The sequence below is a fragment of the Sus scrofa genome, chromosome 10, assembly GCF_054392235.1.
Source record: "Sus scrofa isolate SSC_HxYL_T2T_F1_AM1 chromosome 10, Sscrofa_HxYL_maternal_Yorkshire_Landrace_v2.0, whole genome shotgun sequence".
NCBI lineage: Eukaryota > Metazoa > Chordata > Mammalia > Artiodactyla > Suidae > Sus > Sus scrofa.
The window spans coordinates 34,624,371-34,646,135 of record NC_139392.1 but is presented as its reverse complement, the minus strand read 5'-3'; the positions used below and the strand labels follow the sequence as shown (position 1 = coordinate 34,646,135).

Genomic DNA, 21,765 nt, shown 5'->3' with positions numbered 1-21,765 from the left:
ACAGTCAGATTCACTATCTCATTGAACCCTACAAGGCAAGTCCTATTGTCCTCATTTCCTGATTAGGAAACTGAGGCTCAGCGACATTCATCTTCTTTGTCCAAGTCACACAGCTGAGGAGTAAGCAGTGGATCTGTGACTAGTTCTCAGCCAGCACTTTTTCCTCTCCAGCATTAGGTCTGATTTTCTTCTTGGTGTCACAAAATCCCAATTGTCATCAGTTACACAACCCAGTGTTATGCCAAAAAGGATCATCAACATTCAGAGTTGAAGGGACTCCGTAATCAGATAATTCAGGCCCTTGTTTGCATTTAGTTTTTGTTTGATCAGTAGGGAAACTGAGTCTCAGAGAAGTTAAGAGCCCTCTCAGACTTAACTGGTGATTTAGGGACAAATCTGTTCTAGCTCAGGTCCTGTCAGTGTGACCTGGACTCCTTCCAGATTTCCCTGCTGTCAGGCAGTTCTGCCCGACACACGGATTTTATTATATTTTTACTTATTTATTTGTTTTTGTTTATGCCTGCAGCATACAGAAGGTTTCAAGCTAGGGATTGAACCCATGCCACAGCAGAGACAATGCTGGATCCTTACCCTACTGAGACTTCAGGGAACTTTGAGAGGTACAAATGTAAAAAAGAAAAAAGTTCATTTGCAATAAATGCTTTGACATTTTTCTTTTTATCACTGCAGCATATGGAATTTCCCAGGCTGGGGGACAAACCAGAGCTGTGGCTGCTGGCTACACCACAGCCACAGCCAAACTGAATCTGAGCCACATCTCGACCTATATGCAGCTTGCAGTAATACCAGATCCTTAACCCACTGAGCCAGGCCTTGGATTGAACCCACATCCTCACAGAGACAACCTCAGATGCTTAACTCACTGAGCCACAATGGGAACTCCCTTCAAATGCTTTGATAGCAGGAATGTGCTCTCCAGAAGCAAGGTGGTATTAAGGCAGATGATTTTTTGTGCATTCACACAGATTCCCTTTCTTCTCCTCCTCACTTTGCACTGCTACATGAACCAGCCCTCTCTCCCTTCACTCCATTCCAAATAGTTTATTCCAAGTAATCTCACTTATAAGAGTTTGGACTTACAAATATTAATTTCCTGGTACCCAAAGCCTGCAGCTTAAGAGGTGCCACTATTATTCCAAGCAACTTCTGTTAAGACTAGAATCTACATATCCCTAAGCAGGGGTGAGGATGCTTATGGTCCAGGGAGCAGGGACATGACCAGTATGATGGAGAGGGGACCATGTAGTTGGAAAAGGATTGAAATATTCCCTGTGTGCACAGGGCTGCTGACATAGTAAGTACAGTGAACAAAGCCACCATCTTGGGCTCTTCCTTTCCAAGATCACTCAACTAGTGTCCTGGGGGCCACTTTCTCTGGGAAAATACAACCCCTTCCCCGCATTTTGGAAGAAAAGGTATAGGTAAAATTAGATTAACTCTGTGTAAATTCACTTGACAACAAAACCAGGATTAGGACCTGCATCCTGGAGTTTCCATCGTGGTGCAGCAGAAACAAATCCAACTAGGAACCATGAGGTTGTGGGTTTGATCTCTGGCCTTACTTTGTGGGTTAAGGATCCAGCATTCTCATGAGCTGTGGTGTAGGTTGCAGAGTTGGCTTGGATCTGGCATTGCTGTGGCTCTGGAGTAGGTTGGAAGAAATGGCTCTGATTCAACCCCTAGCCTGGGAACCTCCATATGCCTTGGGTGTGGCCCTAAAAAGACAAAAAAGACAAGAAAAAAAAAAGACCTGCATCCTGACTCCTAGTTCAGTGCTCTTTCCATCATACTGATGTTGTGCAAAACAAGCTGCAGGTCAGATTCACCTGGGGGACTTTTATTTATTTTTTTCAATTTTTTTTCACATTTTAACAACATGAAGATTTTGTTATTATAAATTTCAAAACAAAATTGAGGAATTTCCACATAATATTTATAACCTTCAAAGTACAATATTAATACATGTCCATTAGTTAGAAATAACAGCAGTATGTTAGGCTACAGAGTTTAGCATAAAACCAGTTTACAAATATGAAAAACAGTAATGGTTCAATATTCACCATTACACATGAATCCATTTCTTCCAGAAAAAAAATTTTAAAAAAATTAAAATTTCACTATGACGAAATATTAAAATAACACCCCAAACATGCCACAATCACTATTCACAAATAAAGTTAAAATGAAATATACAAAATTTCACTTAATACTGTCAAATAACAATAAACTACAAGATTTCCAGAACAGAAACGGTAGGGCCCCTGAATGTTTTACAGTGAATGTCAGGAAAAGGATTAAGTTATGACTTATTTTCATGATATATAAGCCCAAAATTTACATGACCATTTCAAAATATACCAATTAAGATTTATCATTTGTAAGATGCACTAAACAAACAGTCCTTAAAGGTGAACACAAATGCTTCATTAAAACACTGTAACAACACCAAGTTGTGTTTATGATGTTCAAAGATTCATAATTAAAACTGTAATATTTACTCTCTCTGGTAAACAGATAATACCCATAATGCTTTTCAAAAAATCCTCTAAGTCCTCATTGCTCTCTTTTGTATTTATCATGGCTCATTTCAAAGGCATATTACAGCTTTCAGCTGATTCCAAGTGAATATTATTAAAACACACACATACACACAGCTCCCTAATGAAATAACTTGTTCCCCAATGAAGTATCATCCTTTCGAATAAAAGAACTGTATTTAAAACAGTCAAAACCAAGACTTCTCATGTTCAACTAGACTTGAAGAGTTTAGTTTTAATTAAATTAAAGCACAATGTATCACCAAGTGTATTAGTATACAAATATCCAATAATAGGCAGTAAATATTTCTAAAATGAGGAAAGTTAAAAATAAATACTTTTGGTGACTTAATTTACTGGTGTCTAATGCGAGATTCCCAAAATATCAGGTATTCACTTGCTTGAGTCAACTTCTGCATCACATGGTTTCCTAAACATAAGGTGCTTATCAATTTCTTAGCTACTCTATTTGCCAATGTTCAGAAAAAAACACATAGCATGATCTTAAGAGTGTTCAAGATGGCTCACTTATTTTACTGTCAAGCAAAGCTAAATTTACATTCCAGGAAACACTGCAGTTTAATTTTAAAAACAAACAAAAAATGCAGCAGTAAAACACTTTGTGAGGAGAAACAGATGCATTCACATATAATAAAGCCACTGCAACTTCTTCAGGCATTCAACTGTTGTGTTAAATAAACAGACAGGAGTTATTTAGCAGCAATGATTCTGCAATACATAATGCACTGTGTTTCTCAGTCCTGCACAAAAATTGCAGCTACAGTTACATCAATAGCTGTAACCTATTGGCTCTAACGGCAGAGAAGACCTTAAAACCAAATGTACCAAAAAATTGTCACACTGTGACAACAAATACAAAAACAATTTGTAGGTATGAAATAAAATGACTCCACTGTGAAGAGGACAGTGTAGACAAATGAAGATTCCAAGTCCACCAAAATAAATAACTGCCTTCAGATCTGAGTCCTTGATTGATAAGAAAGGCTGGGAGCTGGGCTTGAAACCATTTCATCAGACTTAAAAAGCATGCTCTGTCTTCTGTTATTCCCATGTCCTAAAATAGAAAGTCATGTTATGAGGCAGTTCAAGGTTCAGGTTTATCCCACATACAGTATTTGGTGACTCTATGAAGCTAATGTTCCCACCAGCAAAAGCTAATACACCATGGCAAGAGTGATCAGCATTGTCTTAAATGACCCTCTTGTTGATGGGGTCAGTCGATAGCATCTGTGCTTCGAAGTGATGAACCTGATGACTAGGGAAGCACAAGATGCATCTTCTGCCTCAGGTGCCAGGGATAGCATGTACACTGATCAAGTCAGGTCACTTGTAAAAGGTCTTTGTGCCATTTGCAGCTTTCAGGATCCCTCCTTTGACTGAGTCAAATTTCTTTCTTAAGGATTACTGAGCTGCCCACATCAACAGAAAAGTGAGTACATGCAATGCTAAATGTACACAGTTTTGGAATGCACTGTACATTGGTTTTTACATTGACAATTTTATTCATCAATTTATAAACCAAACACTTGATTCCACACAAAATTTTATGATTGACACATGAAATGGTTTATGACAAACACACCTTTCTCTGGATAGGAAGAATTTCAAAAACCCAGGTCCTTTTGCAACTGAATCTCTTTCAAACTGAATATTGACACACTTTCAGGTAAAGCATGTATTCTTCAAAAGTACACATGTTTCATGTCCTCTTCTGCTGAAACCCTTTTCTTAGATTCATACTGAAGAAATTTTGTTAATTCAATTCCTTCAGAGTCTAATCTGGGTGGATGGTTAATTAGAGGCTGTGGTTTATATTTTGGAAAGTTGTAGTTCTTGAACTCATCATTTGAAGAAACACCTGGCCAAGTTTCCTGAGATGGAGTTCCTAGCAGTCAGAAGATTAAGTGTAGTTCATCTTCCACAGTTGATCCTGGAAACAGAGGTCTTCCAGAAACCATTTCAAAGAAAATGCAACCAACACCCCACATGTCAATCTGTGTTGAGTACTCTGAGGAACCGAGAAGCACATCAGGTGGCTGGCACCACAGCATGACAACTTCATTTGAGTAGGTCTTTGTGGGAACTGACTTGGCTCTGGCTTGTCCAAAATCTGCTAGCTTTAATTCTCTTTCATTAATGAGGAGGTTCTGTGGTTTTAAGTCTTGGTACAAGAACTTTCTTCTGTGGCAATATGCCAAATCACATAGAATCTGGTATAGGAACAGCTTTACATTGGGCATACCCATGATGTTGCCACAGTCATCCATGTACTGTTTAGATCTTTATCCAGATACTCAAAGACGAGGGTCAAAGACTTATCTGTTTGAACAATGTCATGTAAGGTTACAATATTTGCATGTTTTAGATCCTTTAATAGTGAAACTTCTCTTATTGCTGTGTAGGGCGCACCTTCTTCATGTTCCAATTAGATCTCTTTCAATGCCACAAAATTCTCTGTCAGTTTACTTCTTCCTTTATATACTGTTGCATATGTACCCTCTCCAAGCTTTTCTAACTTGATGTAGGTTTCCATTTTTCCAAACCCATTTTCTGATAAGGAAACTCTCCAAGACCTTTGGCTCATTGGTTGAGCAAATGGTGGACGGTTCATCTGCAACTTTTCAAGATGCCCATCAGGTATTCTGATATCTGCAGACAGTGATAACTGCTTATTTAAATCCTCCATGGAGATGCGTCTATGTATATGATTTCTAAGACAAACACCCATAGGTGACTGGACTTCATCAGATGATGTCCCTGAAGCTTGGTCACTCTCAACATCTGATCCCATTTTTAGATTTTCATGAACCATATCTAATCTGCTTCCATTTCTGGGCATTGCCATGAAGGAACCAACGCCTCCTCCAATAACGCTATGTGGTCTCTGAAGAGGGGCTTCCTGAAGGACCGCGTGTACTGGTGGAGGAAGGAATGCATACTGTGAGAGGTTGGAGGCCTGCAATTCTTCACAATAGGCTCATTATCCTTGCTGCTGTTTTCTTCAATAGTCATTTGTTCAGCCAATTCAGACAATGATTCATCAATAGTCTGGCTTCCTCGAAGGCTGAGGGATAGCCTTCTCTTAAATTTGTTCATCCTATCAAATTGAATGTGATTTAAAATATTCTTAAGAAACTGCCAGAGCTACCACCATTCTGATCAGTCAGCAGCAATCCTCCAGGAAAAGATTACAATTCATGGAAGGTAGCAAGTGTGGGGGCCACGTCCTGAGCCCAGGCAAAGCGAGGCGGTGTGCAGACTGAAAGCAGCTCTGCTGACACGCACAGAGACTGGATGCAGGTCTGGGTCCCTGTGGCCAGCAGAAACGAGGGGCCTCCGAGGCACAGGCCCCCACCACAGCCACCACCTTCCAGCTCAAGATGAGGGTCCGAGCCTCCAAGAGGGGCCACGTGTCCCTCATGTGTTGCCAAGCCCCCCAGATAACATGGCTTTCAAGCTGCGGGGCCACGCAGGCCATGCACTGATCCCCTTTGAGGAGCAGAGCAGGAGCTAGGCAGCCTGGGAAGTGCTGAAACCCAGCTGAGGCTGCCTGGCTGGATGTGGGCTCCTTCTTCTCCAGTGCCAGATCATGAGGAGCTGAGGACACTGAGGGCGGCCACTCTTGCTCACTGCATGTGCCTCACTTTCTCACTCTGAGGCTGCAGATTGATGCCACCACCTGTCTCCCCTGGGGTGGCGGGGCTGGGGGACTTTTAGAAATAACGGTGCCAGGAGCTTTCTCCAAGAGCTCCTATTTTAGTTCTTCTGGGCAGTGGGAATTCAACCATGGTATTTCTGAAAGCTTCTAGTGTCCTTGCAGTTACTGCTGCCAGCTGCACTTTGTCTCCACCTCATCATCTGCCTGTGGCCAAAGGTCACATAGAGCACAGGAGAGCAGTCCCTATCTTTGCCCAAACCTGCCATGTCTCCATGGTGAACCCCTCTCTGCTCCAGTTCCTTGCAGAATACACCAGGGGAGGAAAGGAAATCATTCAGCAAGCATTATTTTTAAGTACTTCCTAAAATATTTTGATTCTCATAGACCTGAGCAGGATGGCTATAAAATATGAGTAATTTGATGGGAAGAAGATTCTTTAAGTTTCCTGGAGAGAAGGTGCAATGTGAGTTTCAGTGTGATTATTACATTATAAATTTTTAATTGAAAAATTCAACTTGACTCAGGAGCAAAAAAAGATGGCAGATAACTCTTTTATTCAGTGAAACTGGGGGTGGGGGCAGATATTTGTCAAAAGCAAGGCAGCCGTACTTCTTTTTTACAGTTCCTCCTATATTAAGGTGAGTTGACTTCCAGCTCCAGAAACTGCACCAATACAGATGGATGCTTTAAAAATGTTTTATTCAGGATCGTTTTCTTCTCATATGCATTTTCTATCCTTTAAAATTTCTTTCTTCTTACCTTAGATGTGGGTTATCAGAAATAGCAGCCTGTGCCCACAGGGGCAAATATTTACATGTTTTTGCCTAACATACTCTTCTCATTTTCCATCCTCTAAGATGGGAAGGGGAAGGGAGTGCCTCTCCCTGTCTTCAGGAGCACTGCCATTTATTTGTGCTTCTGGTAACAGAAGTCACTGCTTTCCTCCTCTCCTTCCCTTGTGGCTTCTGTGTGAGTTTGGGTTTTTGTTCTTAAAATGATGTCTTTCACTTAACTCTGGTAAGACTTGAAAGGAAAAAAAAAAAAAAACAGAGGAAATAAGATCAGGTCAGATGGGGGCAGATGCAGTAAAGATAAATGACAGAAATGATCAGTTATCATTGTTGCAAGATGACAGCTGGACCACCTCAGACAAGGGTTCACAAGCCTGCATAGCTGAGCCCCCTGTAGTGCAGAGGAAAATCCCAATCCTAGCAGCCTTTACCAGCTGCCTCCTGTCATCTCCCATGGTCTGTGAGTGCTGAGACTTGCCCTTTCTCTACAGGGACCATGGAGGTAGGGAGTTGAGTTGCTTTAAGTCACAGAATTATTAGGCAATGGCGGAACATCCCCACATTCCATATCCTTGTCGGATTATGTACAAAGGTCACAAAATGAGTGTTAGAAAGGTGTTGCACCAAGCTGATCATGGAGATTCCCCCAGAAAGCAGTTTTTCACAAGCTCAGAACTAAAATGACCCAGAATTAGGTTGGCCACTTATGGAAAATGCAGGGTATCCTTCCAAACCTATCACAGATGAAGTTCTTTTTCCCTTAAGCCAGTCTTGAGCAGTTTAGGGCCAACTGTGGCTCCCCAGTCTGCATCTTTTTTTTTTCGTTTTTTTTCTTTTATTTTCCCACTGTACAGCAAGGGGGTCAGGTTATCCTTACATGTATACATTACAATTACAGTTTTTCCCCCACCATTTCTTCTGTTGCAACATGAGTATCTAGACATAGTTCTCAATGCTATTCAGCGGGATCTCCTTGTAAATCTATTCTAGGTTGTGTCTGATAAGCCCAAGCTCCCGATCCCTCCCACACCCTCCCCCTCCCATCAGGCAACCACAAGTCTCTTCTCCAAGTCCATGATTTTCTCTTCTGAGGAGATGTTCATTTGTGCTGGATATTAGATTCCAGTTATAAGTGATATCATATGGTATTTGTCTTTGTCTTTCTGGCTCATTTCACTCAGGATGAGATTCTCTAGTTCCATCCATGTTGCTGCAAATGGCATGATGTCATCCTTTTTATGGCTGAGTAGTATTCCATTGTGTATATATACCACCACTTCCGAATCCAATCATCTGTCGATGGACATTTGGATTGTTTCCATGTCCTGGCTATTGTGAATAGGGCTGCAATGAACATGCGGGTGCATGTGTCTCTTTTAAGGAGAGCTTTGTCTGGATAGATGCCCAAGAGTGGGATTGCAGGGTCATATGGAAGTTCTATGTATAGATTTCTAAGGTATCTCCAGACTGTTCTCCATAGTGGCTGTACCAGTTTACATTCCCACCAACAGTGCAGGAGGGTTCCCTTTTCTCCACAGCCCCTCCAGCACTTGTTATTTGTGGATTTATTAATGATGGCCATTCTGACTGGTGTGAGGTGGTATCTCACGGTAGCTTGGATTTGCATTTCTCTTATAATCAACGATGTTGAGCATGTTTTCATGTGTTTGCTGGCCATCTGTGTATCTTCTTTGGAGAAATGTCTATTCAGGTCTTTTGCCCATTTTTCCATTGATTGATTGGCTTTTTTGCTGTTGAGTTGTATAAGTTGCTTATATATTCTAGAGATTAAGCCCTTGTCCGTTGCATCATTTGAAACTATTTCCTCCCATTCTGTAAGCTGTCTTTTTGTTTTCTTTTGGGTTTCCTTTGCTGTGCAAAAGCTTTTCAGTTTGATGAGGTCCCATGGGTTTATTTTAGCTCTAGTTTCTATTGCTTTGGGAGACTGACCTGAGAAAATATTCATGATGTTGATGTCAGAGAGTGTTTTGCCTATGTTGTCTTCTAGGAGTTTGATGGTGTCCTGTCATATATTTAAGTCTTTCAGCCGTTTGGAGTTTATTTTTGTGCATGGTGTGAGGGTGTGTTCTAGTTTCATTGCTTTGCATGCAGCTGTCCAGGTTTCCCAGCAATGCTTGCTCAATAGACTTTCTTTTTCCCATTTTATGTTCTTGCCTCCCTTGTCAAAGATTAATTGACCATAGGTGTCAGGGTTAATTTCCGGATTCTCTATTCTGTTCCATTGGTCTGTCTGTCTGTTTTGATACCAGTACCACACTGTTTTGATGACTGTGGCTTTGTAGTATTTCTTGAAGTCTGGGAGAGTTATGCCTCCTGCTTGGTTTTTGTTTCTCAGGATTGCTTTGGCGATTCTGGGTCTTTTGTGGTTCCATACAAATGTTTGGATTGTTTGTTCTAGTTCTGTGAAAAATGTCATGAGTAATTTGATAGGGATTGCATTGAATCTGTAGATTGCTTTGGGTAGGATGGCCATTTTCACAGTATTGATTTTTCCAATCCAGGACATTGGAACATCTTTCCATTTCTTTACATCTTCTTTGATTTCTTTGATTAAGGTTTTATAGTTCTCGGCATATAGGTCCTTTACCTCTTTGGTCAGGTGTATTCCGAGGTATTTGATTTTGTGAGGTGCAATTTTAAAAGGTATCGTATTTTTGTATTCCTTTTCTAATGTTTCGTTGCTGGTATACAGAAATGCAACTGAGTTCTGAATGTTAATCTTATATCCTGCCACTTTGCTGAATTTATTAATTAGTTCAAGGAGTTTTGGGGTTGAGTCCTTAGGGTTTTCTAGGTATAGAATCATGTCATCTGCATACAGTGACAGTTTTAACACTTCTCTTCCTATATGGATGCCTTTTATTTCTTTTGTTTGTCTAATTGCTGTGGCTAAGACTTCCAAAACAATGTTGAAGAGCAGTGGTGAGAGTGGGCATCCCTGTCTTGTTCCAGATTTGAGTGAGAAGGCTTTCAGTTTTTCCCCATTGAGGATTATATTTGCTGTGGGTTTATCATAAATGGCTTTGATTATATTCAGGAATGTTCCTTCTATACCCACTTTGGCGAGGGTCTTGATCATGAGTGGATGTTGAACTTTGTCAAATGCTTTTTCTGCGTCTATTGAGATGATCATATGATTTTTGACTTTTTTTTTGTGAATGTGGTGTATGATGCTGATTGATTTGCGTATGTTGAACCATCCTTGTGCACGTGGGATGAACCCTACCTGGTCATGGTGTATAATTTTTTTGATATGTTGTTGGATTCGGTTGGCTAAGATTTTGTTGAGAATTTTTGCATCTATATTCATCAAAGATATTGGGCGATAGTTTTCTTTTTTGGTGGTATCTCTGCCTGGTTTTGGAATAAGGGTGATGGTGGCCTCATAAAATGTCTTTGGGAGTATTCGTTCTTCTTCAACCTTTTGAAAGAGTTTAAGGAGGATGGGCACCAATTCCTCTTTATATGTTTGATAAAATTCACCTGTGAAGCCATCTGGTCATGGGCTTTTATTTGTAGGGAGTGATTTTATGACCTCTTCAATTTCATTTCTAGTGATGGGTCTGTTCAGTTGGTCTGTTTCTGCTTGATTCAGTTTTGGCAAGCTGTAAGATTCTAGAAAATTGGCCATTTCTTCCAGATTGTCAAACTTATTGCCATATAGTTGTTCATAGTATTCTCTTATGGTTTTTTGTATTTCTGCAGTATCCGTTGTGATTCCTCCTTTTTCATTTATAATTTTGGTGATTTGGGTTCTTTCTCTCCTCTTTTTAGTGAGTCTGGCCAGGGGTTTATCAATTTTGTTCACCTTTTCAAAGAACCAGCTCTTGGTTTTATTAATTTTCTCTATTGTTTTTTGAGTCTCTATTTTATTGATTTCTTCTTTGATCTTTATAATTTCCTTCCTTCTGCTGACTTTAGGACTTTTTTGTTCTTCTTTTTCTAATTCATTTAGGTGGAGGGTTAAGTTGTCCATTTGGGATCTTTCTTCTTTTTTGAGAAAGGCCTGTATTGCTATAAATTTCCCTCTGAGCACTGTTTTCGCAGCATCCCATAGATTTTGAGAGGTTGTGTCTTCATTATCATTTGTTTCAAGGTAGTTTTTAATTTCCTTCTTGATTTCCTCATTGACCCATTGGTTTTTTAGTAGCATGTTGTTTAGTCTCCATGGAGTAGGTTTTTTCTCTTTGCTTTTCCCGTGGTTGATTTCTAATTTCATGGCATTGTGGTCAGAGAAGATACCTGAGATAATTTCTATGCTCCTAAATTTATTGAGATTCGCTTTATGTCCCAATATGTGGTCGATTCTTGAGAATGTTCCATGAGCATTTGAGAAGAATGTGTATTCTGATTTTTTTGGATGTAGTGTCCTGAAGATATCAATGAAGTCTAACTTTTCTATTGTTTCCTTTAGGATCTCTGTTGCTTTATTGGTTTTCTGTCTAGAGGATCTGTCCATTGATGTGAGGGGGGTATTTAGGTCTCCTACTATGATTATATTCTCATCAATATCTCCCTTTATGTCTGTTAATATTTGTTGTATGTATCTGGGTGCTCCTATGTTTGGGGCATATATGTTGATGATAGTAACATCCTCTCCTTGGATGGATCCCTTAATCATTAAATAGTGTCCTTCTTTGTCTTTCTTTATGTCTTTTGTTTTAAAGTCTATTTTGTCTGATATGAGTGTTGCGACTCCTGCTTTTCTGTCGTGTCTATTGGCGTGAAATACTTTTCCGCAGCCTTTCACTTTCAATCTATATGTATCTTTTGTCCTAAGGTGAGTTTCTTGTAGGCAGCATATTGAAGGTTTTTGCCTTTTTATCCACTCAGCCACTCTGTGTCTTTTGATTGGGGCATTCAGTCCATTGACATTTAAGGTGATAATTGATAGATGATTATTTATTGCCATTTGATCCTCGTGTTCCAGTTGATTCTATGGTTCTCCATTCTTTTTTTTTTTTTTTTTTTTTTGGTCGGTTGGTCTCCTGTTATTATCTGCTTGAGTGTATTTTTTTTTTCATTTTTTGCAAAGGCAATATTTGGTTTTGGCTTGTGGTTGTCCTGTTTTTTAAGTATGCTAACCCCTTCCCATAATTGTGTGTTTTAGCCTGATGGTCCTGTAAGTTCAAACACTTCATTATTATACTAAAATTAAGAAGAGAGACATACATACAAACAAAAAGGATTATTTACCTCCTAACATCCCTTGCCCACATTTTATGGTTTTGATGACTCTTTTATTTTTTTCTTTTTAAATATATTTTGTTTGAAGCATGTTCATGATTAAATCTGTATGCTGGCTTATTTGAGTGACTGCTCTCTGATTGCGGTTTCCTCAGTCCTAGTTCTTCCTCTTCTTCTTCTTCTTTTTTTTTCTTTTCTTTTTTCTTCCCTTTCCTTCCTTTCTTTTTGGTTTAGAGAAGCCCTTTCAATATTTCCTTTAACCTGGGTTTCGTGTTGCTGTATTCTTTAAGTTTTTGTTTGTTGGGAAAAATTTTTATTTCCCCTTCTATTTTAAATGATATTCCTGCTGGATAAAGTATTCTAGGTTGCATATTTTTTCCTTTTAGCACTTTAAATATCTCTTGCCATTCCCTCCTGGCCTCTAGTGTTTCTGTAGAGAAATCAGCTGATATTCTTATGGGGGTTCCCTTGTAGGTAACATTCTGTTTTTCTCTTGCTGCCTTTAGGATCCTCTCTTTATCACTAACTTTTGCCATCTTTATTATGATGTGTGTTGGTGTGGGTCTGTTTGGGTTCAGTTTGTTTGGGGCCCTCTGTGCTTCTTGTATCTTGAATCCAGTATCCTTTAGATTTGGGAAGTTTCCAGCGATAATTTCTTCAAATATATTGTCCATTCCCTTATCTTTTTCTACTCCTTCTGGAATTCCTATTATGCGTAGATTGGCCCGCTTTATATTATCCCATAGGTCTCTTATATTGCTTTCCAGTTTTTTGATTCGGTTTTCTGTCTGTTGACCGGATTGAGTGATTTCCATTATTCTATCTTCCATATCACTGATTTGTTCTTCTGCATTATTCATTCTGGTTTTTACTGCCCCTAGTTCAGTTTGCGTCTCTGCAAATGAATGTTCTAGTTTTTCTTGGCTCCTCCTTATATTTTCTAGCTCCTTTCTGAGGGTATCTGCATTACTGTTCATATCTTCTCTTAATTCCTTCAGTATTTTCAGTATTTCTCTTTTGAATTCCAGGTCTGTCAGACTGCAGAGATCTGTTTCATTGTTGACTGTTTTAGGTGAGTTCTCCTGTTGGTTTGACTGGGGGTGGTTTCTCAGCTTCTTCATCTTGCTTGTTGTTTTCTTTTTCCTGGTGGAGTTGTACCCTCAGTGGCCGGGCAGTGTTTGCCTTGTCACTGCCGTGGAATGTTTCCTGAGGGCTGGCGTTGTTGGTCAATCTTTTTTGAGGCAGTGTGGCTTTTCTGGAGTGTTAATGGGACTAACAGTGTTTCTTTGAAGCAAAGGAGGACTTCCTGAGGGCAGACAGGACTGGGAGGTCCACCCCACGATCGTAGTAGATTTCACTTGGTTCTCAGCACCCCCTGGGGTCTTGGGCGGGTAGCAGGGCCCTTGGAGACTCAAGAGGCTCCTCCCCAGGGCAGCCCGATTCAGAAAGACCGTCTGAGATCTTTTCCCAATTCGGCCAGGCTTGTTGCAGCTTTTCTGGGCTGCAGGGGGTCCTGCCTGGAGCTGGCAGTCCTATGCAGCTGGTCCACTAGGTCTCAGCATTCCCTGGGGGCTTGGGCGGGTAGCAGGGCCCTTGGAGACTCAAGAGGCTCCTCCCCAGGGCAGCCCGATTCAGAAAGACCGTCTGAGATCTTTTCCCAACTCGGCCAGGCTTGTTGCAGCTTTTCTGGGCTGCAGGGGGTCCTGCCTGGAGCTGGCAGTCCTATGCAGCTGGTCCACTAGGTCTTAGCACCCACTGGGGTCTTGGGCGGGTAGCAAGGCCCTTGGAGACCCAAGAGGCTCCTCCCCGGGGCAACCCGACTCAGAAAAACCGTCAGAGAATTAGGCCGATCTATTCACGGCCTGGCTAGGCTTGTTCTAGCTTTTCTGGGCTGCAGGCCTTTTCTAGGGGGCTGGTGGTGTTTGGTGCTGCTCTGTGGAAGTGTAGCCCCTCCAAAGGGCAAGCAGGCCTGTGCAGGGAGAGCCCCTGCGGTGGTAGGCTTCAGGCAATTGTTGAGGCCAGTCCTCCTGGATGGCAGGCAGCCCCAGGTTCCGGGAGAGCGTAGGGGGTGGCGGGGGTGGGGGGAGGGAATGCACTGGGAAGCACAGCTTTCTGCTGACTAGCGGGCCTGTAAGCTTGCTGTGGCGTGAGGGGTATTCTATGGGAACCCACCCCTTCTTCTCTCCCCTCCCCAGCACGGGCGCAGACCAGGCTCTTCTCCCAGGTTCCCTCTGATGCGGTTTTCCACTTCCCCGCCCCTAGAGTATTGCTCCCTTCCTCTGCGACAGCTTTGTTTTCTATTCTCCCAGGCAGTCTCTGCCCCGTCAAATGGTTTAGAGACCTCCCAAGCAGTTTCCGCTCTTCCCCGCCCCCCTAGCCCGGGGACTAATCTCTGGAGCAGAGGTCTCGGTGCCCAGCCCCCACCCAGGCGTCCCCCGGCCCCCTCTCGGGGACCAACCTTCAGAGGCGAGGTCTCGGTGCCCAGCCCCCAACCAGGCGTCTCAATTTTTGGTGACTGTGCCCGTAGTTCAGATGGTCCGTTGGGTTCTTGATCCGTTTTTCCATACTCCGACTTACTGCTACACTCTTCTCTGCATCTGGGGATTCCTCCGGTTCATTTGATCTTTCGCCCGGTAGGTGACTTTCCAGGGTGCGGGATCCCTTTCTCCTCCGCAGTTCCCTTTCGGGAGCGCCCGTCCCACTGGGATTCACCTTCTCTCACTCTCCTCTTTTCTCCCGATCTGCCCAGTAATGTCACGAACTTCTTGCCGTTATTGGAGTTTAGGTTCCTCTGCCAGCGATTGGTTGCTGTTCTGTGCGAGTCATTTCTTCTGTAGATGTGCTTTTTTTGTTGTGTTTGTGGGAGAGGGCGAGCGTGTCCCCCTACTCCTCCGCCATCTTGTCCTCTCTCCCAGTCTGCATCTTGAGAGTCCTGTTAGAGTGAAGATCTTGGCATTCCTCTTGTGGCCCAGAGGGTTAAGAACCCAACTAGTATCCATGAAAACTCAGGCTTGATCCCTGGCCTCACTCAGTGTGTTAAGGGTCTATCATTTCTGTGAGCTGTGGCATAGTTTGCAGATGTGGCTTTGATCTGGCATTGCTGTGGTTGTGGTGAAGGCAAGCAGCTACAGCTCCAATCTGACCCCTAGCCTGGGAACTTCCATATGCCACAGGTGTGGCAGTAAAAATAATAAATAAATAAAATAATGCAGATCTCAGAAGGCCACCCTGGAGGCAGAATGAGAGGCTCAGCTACAGTGCTGCCTCCCAGCTGCTCAGATAAGAACTTGTTCTTTACTCCAGGTCATAGTCCTCAGGGCTGGGCCAGGGGGCTTGTTAACCCTGAGCCAACCTTTGTGTTTGAACTGCTGTCTTTCACCTAGTTGGTCACCTTGCATATCCATCCAGCAGTGGTTCTCCATGTTTTACTTCATGGGAATTGCCCTAGGAGCATGTTAAAAATGCACATTTCCAGGCCTACTCTGAGAGGTTTTTCTGCACTAGGAATCTGAATTTGGCAGGCACCTCCAGGAGATTCTCGTGCTGGCAGGCCTCAGAGCATGACTTGTGATACTTGCCATAGGTGCGCCAAAGTGGAACATGAAGACAGAGGATAGAACCTTGGTAATGGCCTTCTCTGATTTTTCTTGTGGGCTCAATTCTGGCAACCAAATGCTTCTATCACCTCCTTGTTGAAAATGAAAGTTACTTTCCACAAGGTGGAAAGAGACCTCCATGTTTTCTTTTTTTAATAAAGTAGTTAAAATTCTGTTTATTAAGAGAAAAGCAAGAAATTAGGTCATTTTGTCTCCTAGGGTGAAACCTTCTAAACCAAACCCAGTTTCTCCAAAAACCTCTAAATTTACATATGAGGTCAAATAGCCATCTGGAAAATAATTTGGCATCTATGTTGATAAGATGGATTGGCCTGCCTCAGTCTTTATTTCTTTGTAGTGTTCTTGTCAGTTTTTACCATCAAGGTCATGCTACACTCATAAAATGAGGGATTGTTGTCTTTCTGAATAGAAGTCTTAAAAGAGTTTGAATAAGACAGGTGCTATTTCTTCCTTAAATATTTAGTGTAATTCATGGGAAGCCACCTAGAGTTTCCTTTGTGGGAAGGTTTTTTAGTTTTGAATTCAGTTTGTTCTATATTTTTTAGGATTATAACCACTTTCAGTTTTTTCTTGTGTCAGTTTTGGTAAATTATACAGTTATTGTTCAATTGTTTTAGGAATTCAGTTGAATCTAACATTTCTAATTTCTTGGTGTAAAGTTTTCCATAACTTTTTTTTAAATTTTTCAAATCAGGATTTGTAATGGTGTCCCTGCTTTATTCTTTTATGGTTGTGTGTGACCTCTCTTTTTTTATTTTTTTGATTTCAAAGAACCAGCTTTTGCATTTGTGGATTTTCTCTTATGTATGTTTCTTTTCCCATTTCATTAATGCTTTTGCTCTTTTCATTATTATTTACTTCCTTGTACTTTCTTTAGGTTCAGCTGCCATTTTTCTAACTTTTCTAGAGGAATTCTTAATTTGGGTACTGAATAATGGATTCTAAATTTTTGTGTTCCTAGTACTATACCTCAAAATACATAAAGCAAAAGTTCATGGAACTTTAAGGACAAGTCCACAATCACAATGAAAGTTTTTAATGTTTCTCTCTTAGAAATTTATAGAACAATCTACTATGTATAGAAAACAATGTTACTAGCAAACTCTAACCAACTGTGAGATATATACTCCTGATTTTCAGATATTTCTCTTTTTCTAATATGTGCATTTATGATTAGAGGGAAATTTAGAGCCATAGTTTTATCTGTGGGCATACATTTTAATATGTAGCATTTTCATTGTTATTTGATTCAAAGCATTTTTCTTTTTAACCATGATTTCTTTTGGGGCCCATGGATTATTTAGAAAGGTATTACTTAATTTCCAAACATTTGGGGATTTTACTAAATTTTCAAAGTCTCCCTTCTGTATCCACATGTTCTGCTAGGATTCCACTGAAGATTCAACCAACCTCAGATTGAAAATATTCACCCACACACAGAGAAAAATTCTAGAAAGTTCCAAAAAGCAAAATTGAATTTGCTGCACACTGGCAATGATTTACCTAGCATTTATATTATTATTTGCAACTATTTACATAGCACCTACATTGTATTAGGTACTACAAGTAATTGAGAGATGATTTAAAGTACAGGAGGATATGAATATGGTATGTGCAAATACTTTGCCATTTTATGTAAGGGACTTCAGCATCTATAGATTTTGGCATCCATGGGGTGGGAGGAGTTCCTAATTGGAACGAGTACCCCGTGGATACTTAGGGATGACTGTATGTATTTCTATTTTCATTTCACCATGGCCAGGAAACATGCAGTATAATTTCAGTCTTTTGAAATGTATGGAGACTTTCTTTATGCCCCAGTATGGCCAATTTTTATAAATGTTCTATGTATGCTTAAAAGAAATGTATGAGAGTAGACAGCCAAGAATGCATGAAGAATTACTCTTCAAGTGTTAACTATAAGGAAATACTTTAGCAAAACACAGATGCTAGATGCCTTTGTCAACCACAAATAAATAAAATATAGCAATCTATAAGTCAAAGAAAAATGCTAAGTACAAGAAACATGCTTGCTTATAGTAACTTTACTGTGTCCCCCTCTCTGCCACATGGCTACTTCTCAGTGGTTTAAGCATGACCTGGAGATAGTTTCTTGTAAACATTGAGCTAAGAGCCATGACGTCTTGAACATCCTGTTCTTCAGGTTCCATGAGAGTCAATATCCTATAAAAAAGAAAGAAACAGCCTGAACTAGTCCTGTTCCCAAAGCAAAACTACCCATGTGTTGGTGGCTCTTTTGCCATAAAGCACCCACTCTGTCCAGTTGTATCCTTTCTGAAGAGCATCACTCTTGCCTCTGCTTTTCTCTGCCTTATGTTGCTTGTTTATTTTGACGTCATTGGCCACAGTTGATTCCATTCAGCATCTTCACCCTGATCCTGAGTAGACAGTGGTGATCAGGACCATGTTCTCTGGGTACTACTTCAGGGAACAGTAGTGTGTGGAACAGCACCAACACAGAACAGTGATTCTGAGGGATGGTAGTAGATAATAAGTGAGAAAAAAAAAAAACATTCTGTGGTGCAAAGTTTGAGGATCCTCAAAACCCGCCATCACCTCTGAAACCAACTGCAAGTATGGGAGCCCCCAGACTGTCACTTCTGATTCCAGCTACAAGTTTGGAAGTCTCCAAGCCCATCCTCAGGTTCAGCAGTTCCCTAGAAGCACTGATGAGACTCATGATTATGGTTTATTACAGTGAAAGAACACAGATTGAAATCAGCAAAAGAGAGAGACTGACATGGGTCCAAGAGTCACCAGGCATGAGCTTCCAGTTGTCCTCTGAATGGATTCATACACACAGTGACTTTTCTCCCAGCCGCTACGTGTGTCAACATGCATGGAGTACTGACATGCAGTGAGGCTCACCTGAGACTTGGTGTCCAATGTTTTATTTGGGGCATTGGCACATAGGCATTGTTGTGGCCACTTTTGTGTCTCCTATTCTTCCAAGAGTGGAGCCAATACTTCCTGAAGTCAGTGTTCCCTGGCCCAAATCCCATTGTTAGCATACACATCTGGCATGGCCTGGAAGCCCCAGATAAACAAAGATACTCATCTCAGGACATACCAAGGGCTTTGAGGGAACTTCCCAGGAGCTGAGGGCAAAGACAAAAACTCCCTCTGTGTAAGGCTAGCCCTTTGCTGCACATACTCACGCGACACCGAGCATGTCATGGCCCATACTTTAGAATCTCCAGGAGCTCCCGTCACTCTAAAATGAAAGAGGATCCATTGCCCTCCTCTTGAAGGCCCTGGATGATCTGGCTTTTCCATCTCCTCCTTTCTTACTCTCCTCCAGACACACTGATCTTCTTTTGTGATTTTAAAGACCCCAAGCTCTTTCCTGGCCTTCGTAGTTTCTGTTCCTTCCACCTGAAATACTCTTTTCCCTGATCCACACATGATTGGATTCTTCTTGTCATTAGGTCTCAGATTAATAAATGTCATTTCCTGAGAGGCTCCTTTCCTGTCCCTGGGTCAGTCCCTATCATATTACCTTGTTGTGTGTTCATCATCAAAGAGATCAATGCCTGTTATTTGTGAACTCACTCACCTGATATTCTGACTGTTGGCAGTCTCCCTCTATGCAAAAGCTATAAGCATGGGATTCTTGACTTTTTCTCCATCCCCAGCCGCTGCAATGCCCTGGACCTAGAAGAGGTGCTCAGTAACTCAGTGAATGAATGAACCAGTGGGCAGATGCATAATGCTCTTCACAAATGCTGGCTTGAACAAGATCAGTAGAATTCTTTTTTTTTTTTTTTTTTTTTTTTTTTGGATTTTTTAGGCCGCACCACTTGTGGCATATGGAAGTTCCCAAGCTAAGTTTTGACTTGGAGCTACAGCTGCCTGCCTTCACCGCAGCCACAGCACTGCCAGATCTGAGCCACATCTGTGACCTATACCACAGTTCACAGCAACACTGGATCCTTAACCCACTGAGCAAGGCCAGGGTTTGAACCTGCATCCTCATGGATACTAGTTAGATTCATTTCCACTGAGCCACAGTGAGAACTCTGGTCAGTAGAATTCTTGACAGCAAGACTTTCAGAGCCTTTAGCATACCAATATGAATTGTGAATTTTAGTATCATGTATTCACATTCCTAGGAACAATTGGAGGGGAGCGTATTGATTTTGAAATTTGGCATTTTTAAGGAATCAGATTTCTTTTCATGCATAGCTAATATTTTAAAGAGTAGGATATCTAACAGATGGTACATATTCTTTAAAAAGTATTTAAGATTTCCTGTGGCTCAGCAGGATGAGAACTTTACATGGCATCCCTGAGGATGTCGTTTCAATCCGTGGTCTCATTCAGTGGGTTAAGAATCTAGCAATGCCGTAAGTTGCAGCATAGGTCACAGATGTGGCTCAGATCCCATGTTGCCCTGCCTGTGGTGTATGCTGGCAGCTGTGGCTCTGATTCGATCCCCAGTCTCGGAACTTCCATTTACCACAGGTGTGGCCCTAAGAATAAAATAAATAAATAAATAAACAAATAAACAAATAAATGAGACCAAATAAAATGTCCTTTGCTCTTTCCTGCTCCATCCTTTAGGACTCTGTTCTCTGCAGCTAATCTGAGCAGTTGATTTGTATGTAGGTACAGATGCGTAGTACTGCCTTAGGGCCTCTGTTCCACTCATTTATTTTTTTTATTTTTTTAATTTTTTAATTTTTGGATTTTGTCTCTCTAGGGCTGCACTCATGGCACATGGAGGTTCCCAGGCAAAGGGGCCAATCCAAGCTGTAGCTGCCAGCCTACACCACAGCCACAGCAACATTAGATCCAAGCTGCATCCTCAACCCACAACACAATCCATGGCAATGCCAGATCCCTGACTCACTGAGCAAGGCTGGGGATCACAGCCACAGCCTCATGGTCCCCAGTTGGACTCACCTCTGCTGTGCTCTGTCAGGAACTCCTCACTTGTTTATTTATTATATTAAATCCTCATTGTTACTAGAGGCAGGATACAGAAACAACCCTAGTGGTAGGCTAGTGAAAGGGCATTTCTGGAATGGAGGCTTTTGATATGCCTCTAGTTAGAGCTCCAAACTGCACATTTATGCCCTGCAAACAAGAGCTGTTTTGACTGTTGACCTGAGTCTACCTGACAAAATCAGTTATGGTAAACTGTTTCTCATAGTCCTTGGTAACACTATTTCTGAAATTCCTTTTACAAATTATTTCTGGTGGCTGGATGCATTTGTGCTATAGAAAAATCATGTTATTTCTGTTTGAAACTTTAGAAGCAATGAATATTATAGGTGTATTTTCAGATACTAAGGATCCTGGTTTATTTATTTTCATGGATATAAGATTCAGAGTTGTTTACTGCTACTGATAACCTGGTTGAGACGTCTGCCTGTTTCGGCTGCTTTCTTCTTTCTTCATGACCCTCCTTACTGGGGGGATTTGGTGCCAGACATGGTGGGTTTAAAAAATATATGTAAAGTCTCTGGGTGGTATATTCTGCTTTCATGGTTTAGTTTAGGCTTTGTTAGAGCTGGTCTGTCTGAGTTTTGTTCTTAAATTCAAGGGCACAGGCCTTCCTGGCAGCTCGGCCTTGGTAGAGTGTGAACTCCAGCTTCTGACTCCTCAGGTGACATAGGGATCCTCTCACACAGAACACAGTAAATTGGTTCTTTTTTTTTTTGCATTTTAGGGCCATTACCACATATTGAGGTTCCTAGGCTAGGGGTCCAATTGGAGCTACAACTCCCATCTTACACCACAGCTACATCAACATCAGATCTGAGCCACATCTGAGATCTACACCACAGCTAATGGCAATGCAAGATCTTTAACCTGATGAGCAAGGCTAGGTATCAAACCTGCAACTACATGGATACTAGTCAGATTCATTTCTGCTTCACCATGAT

General features: G+C 41.4%; 2 pseudogenes; one reads left to right on the top strand and one right to left on the bottom strand.

Annotated features, from left to right (window-relative positions):
• The window catches only part of LOC146398962 (sushi domain-containing protein 4-like), a 62,228-nt pseudogene that overhangs the window by 3,061 nt on the left and 37,402 nt on the right, over positions 1 to 21,765 (top strand).
• Positions 4,124 to 5,697, bottom strand: LOC146398963 (cyclin-dependent kinase 17 pseudogene; annotated as a pseudogene).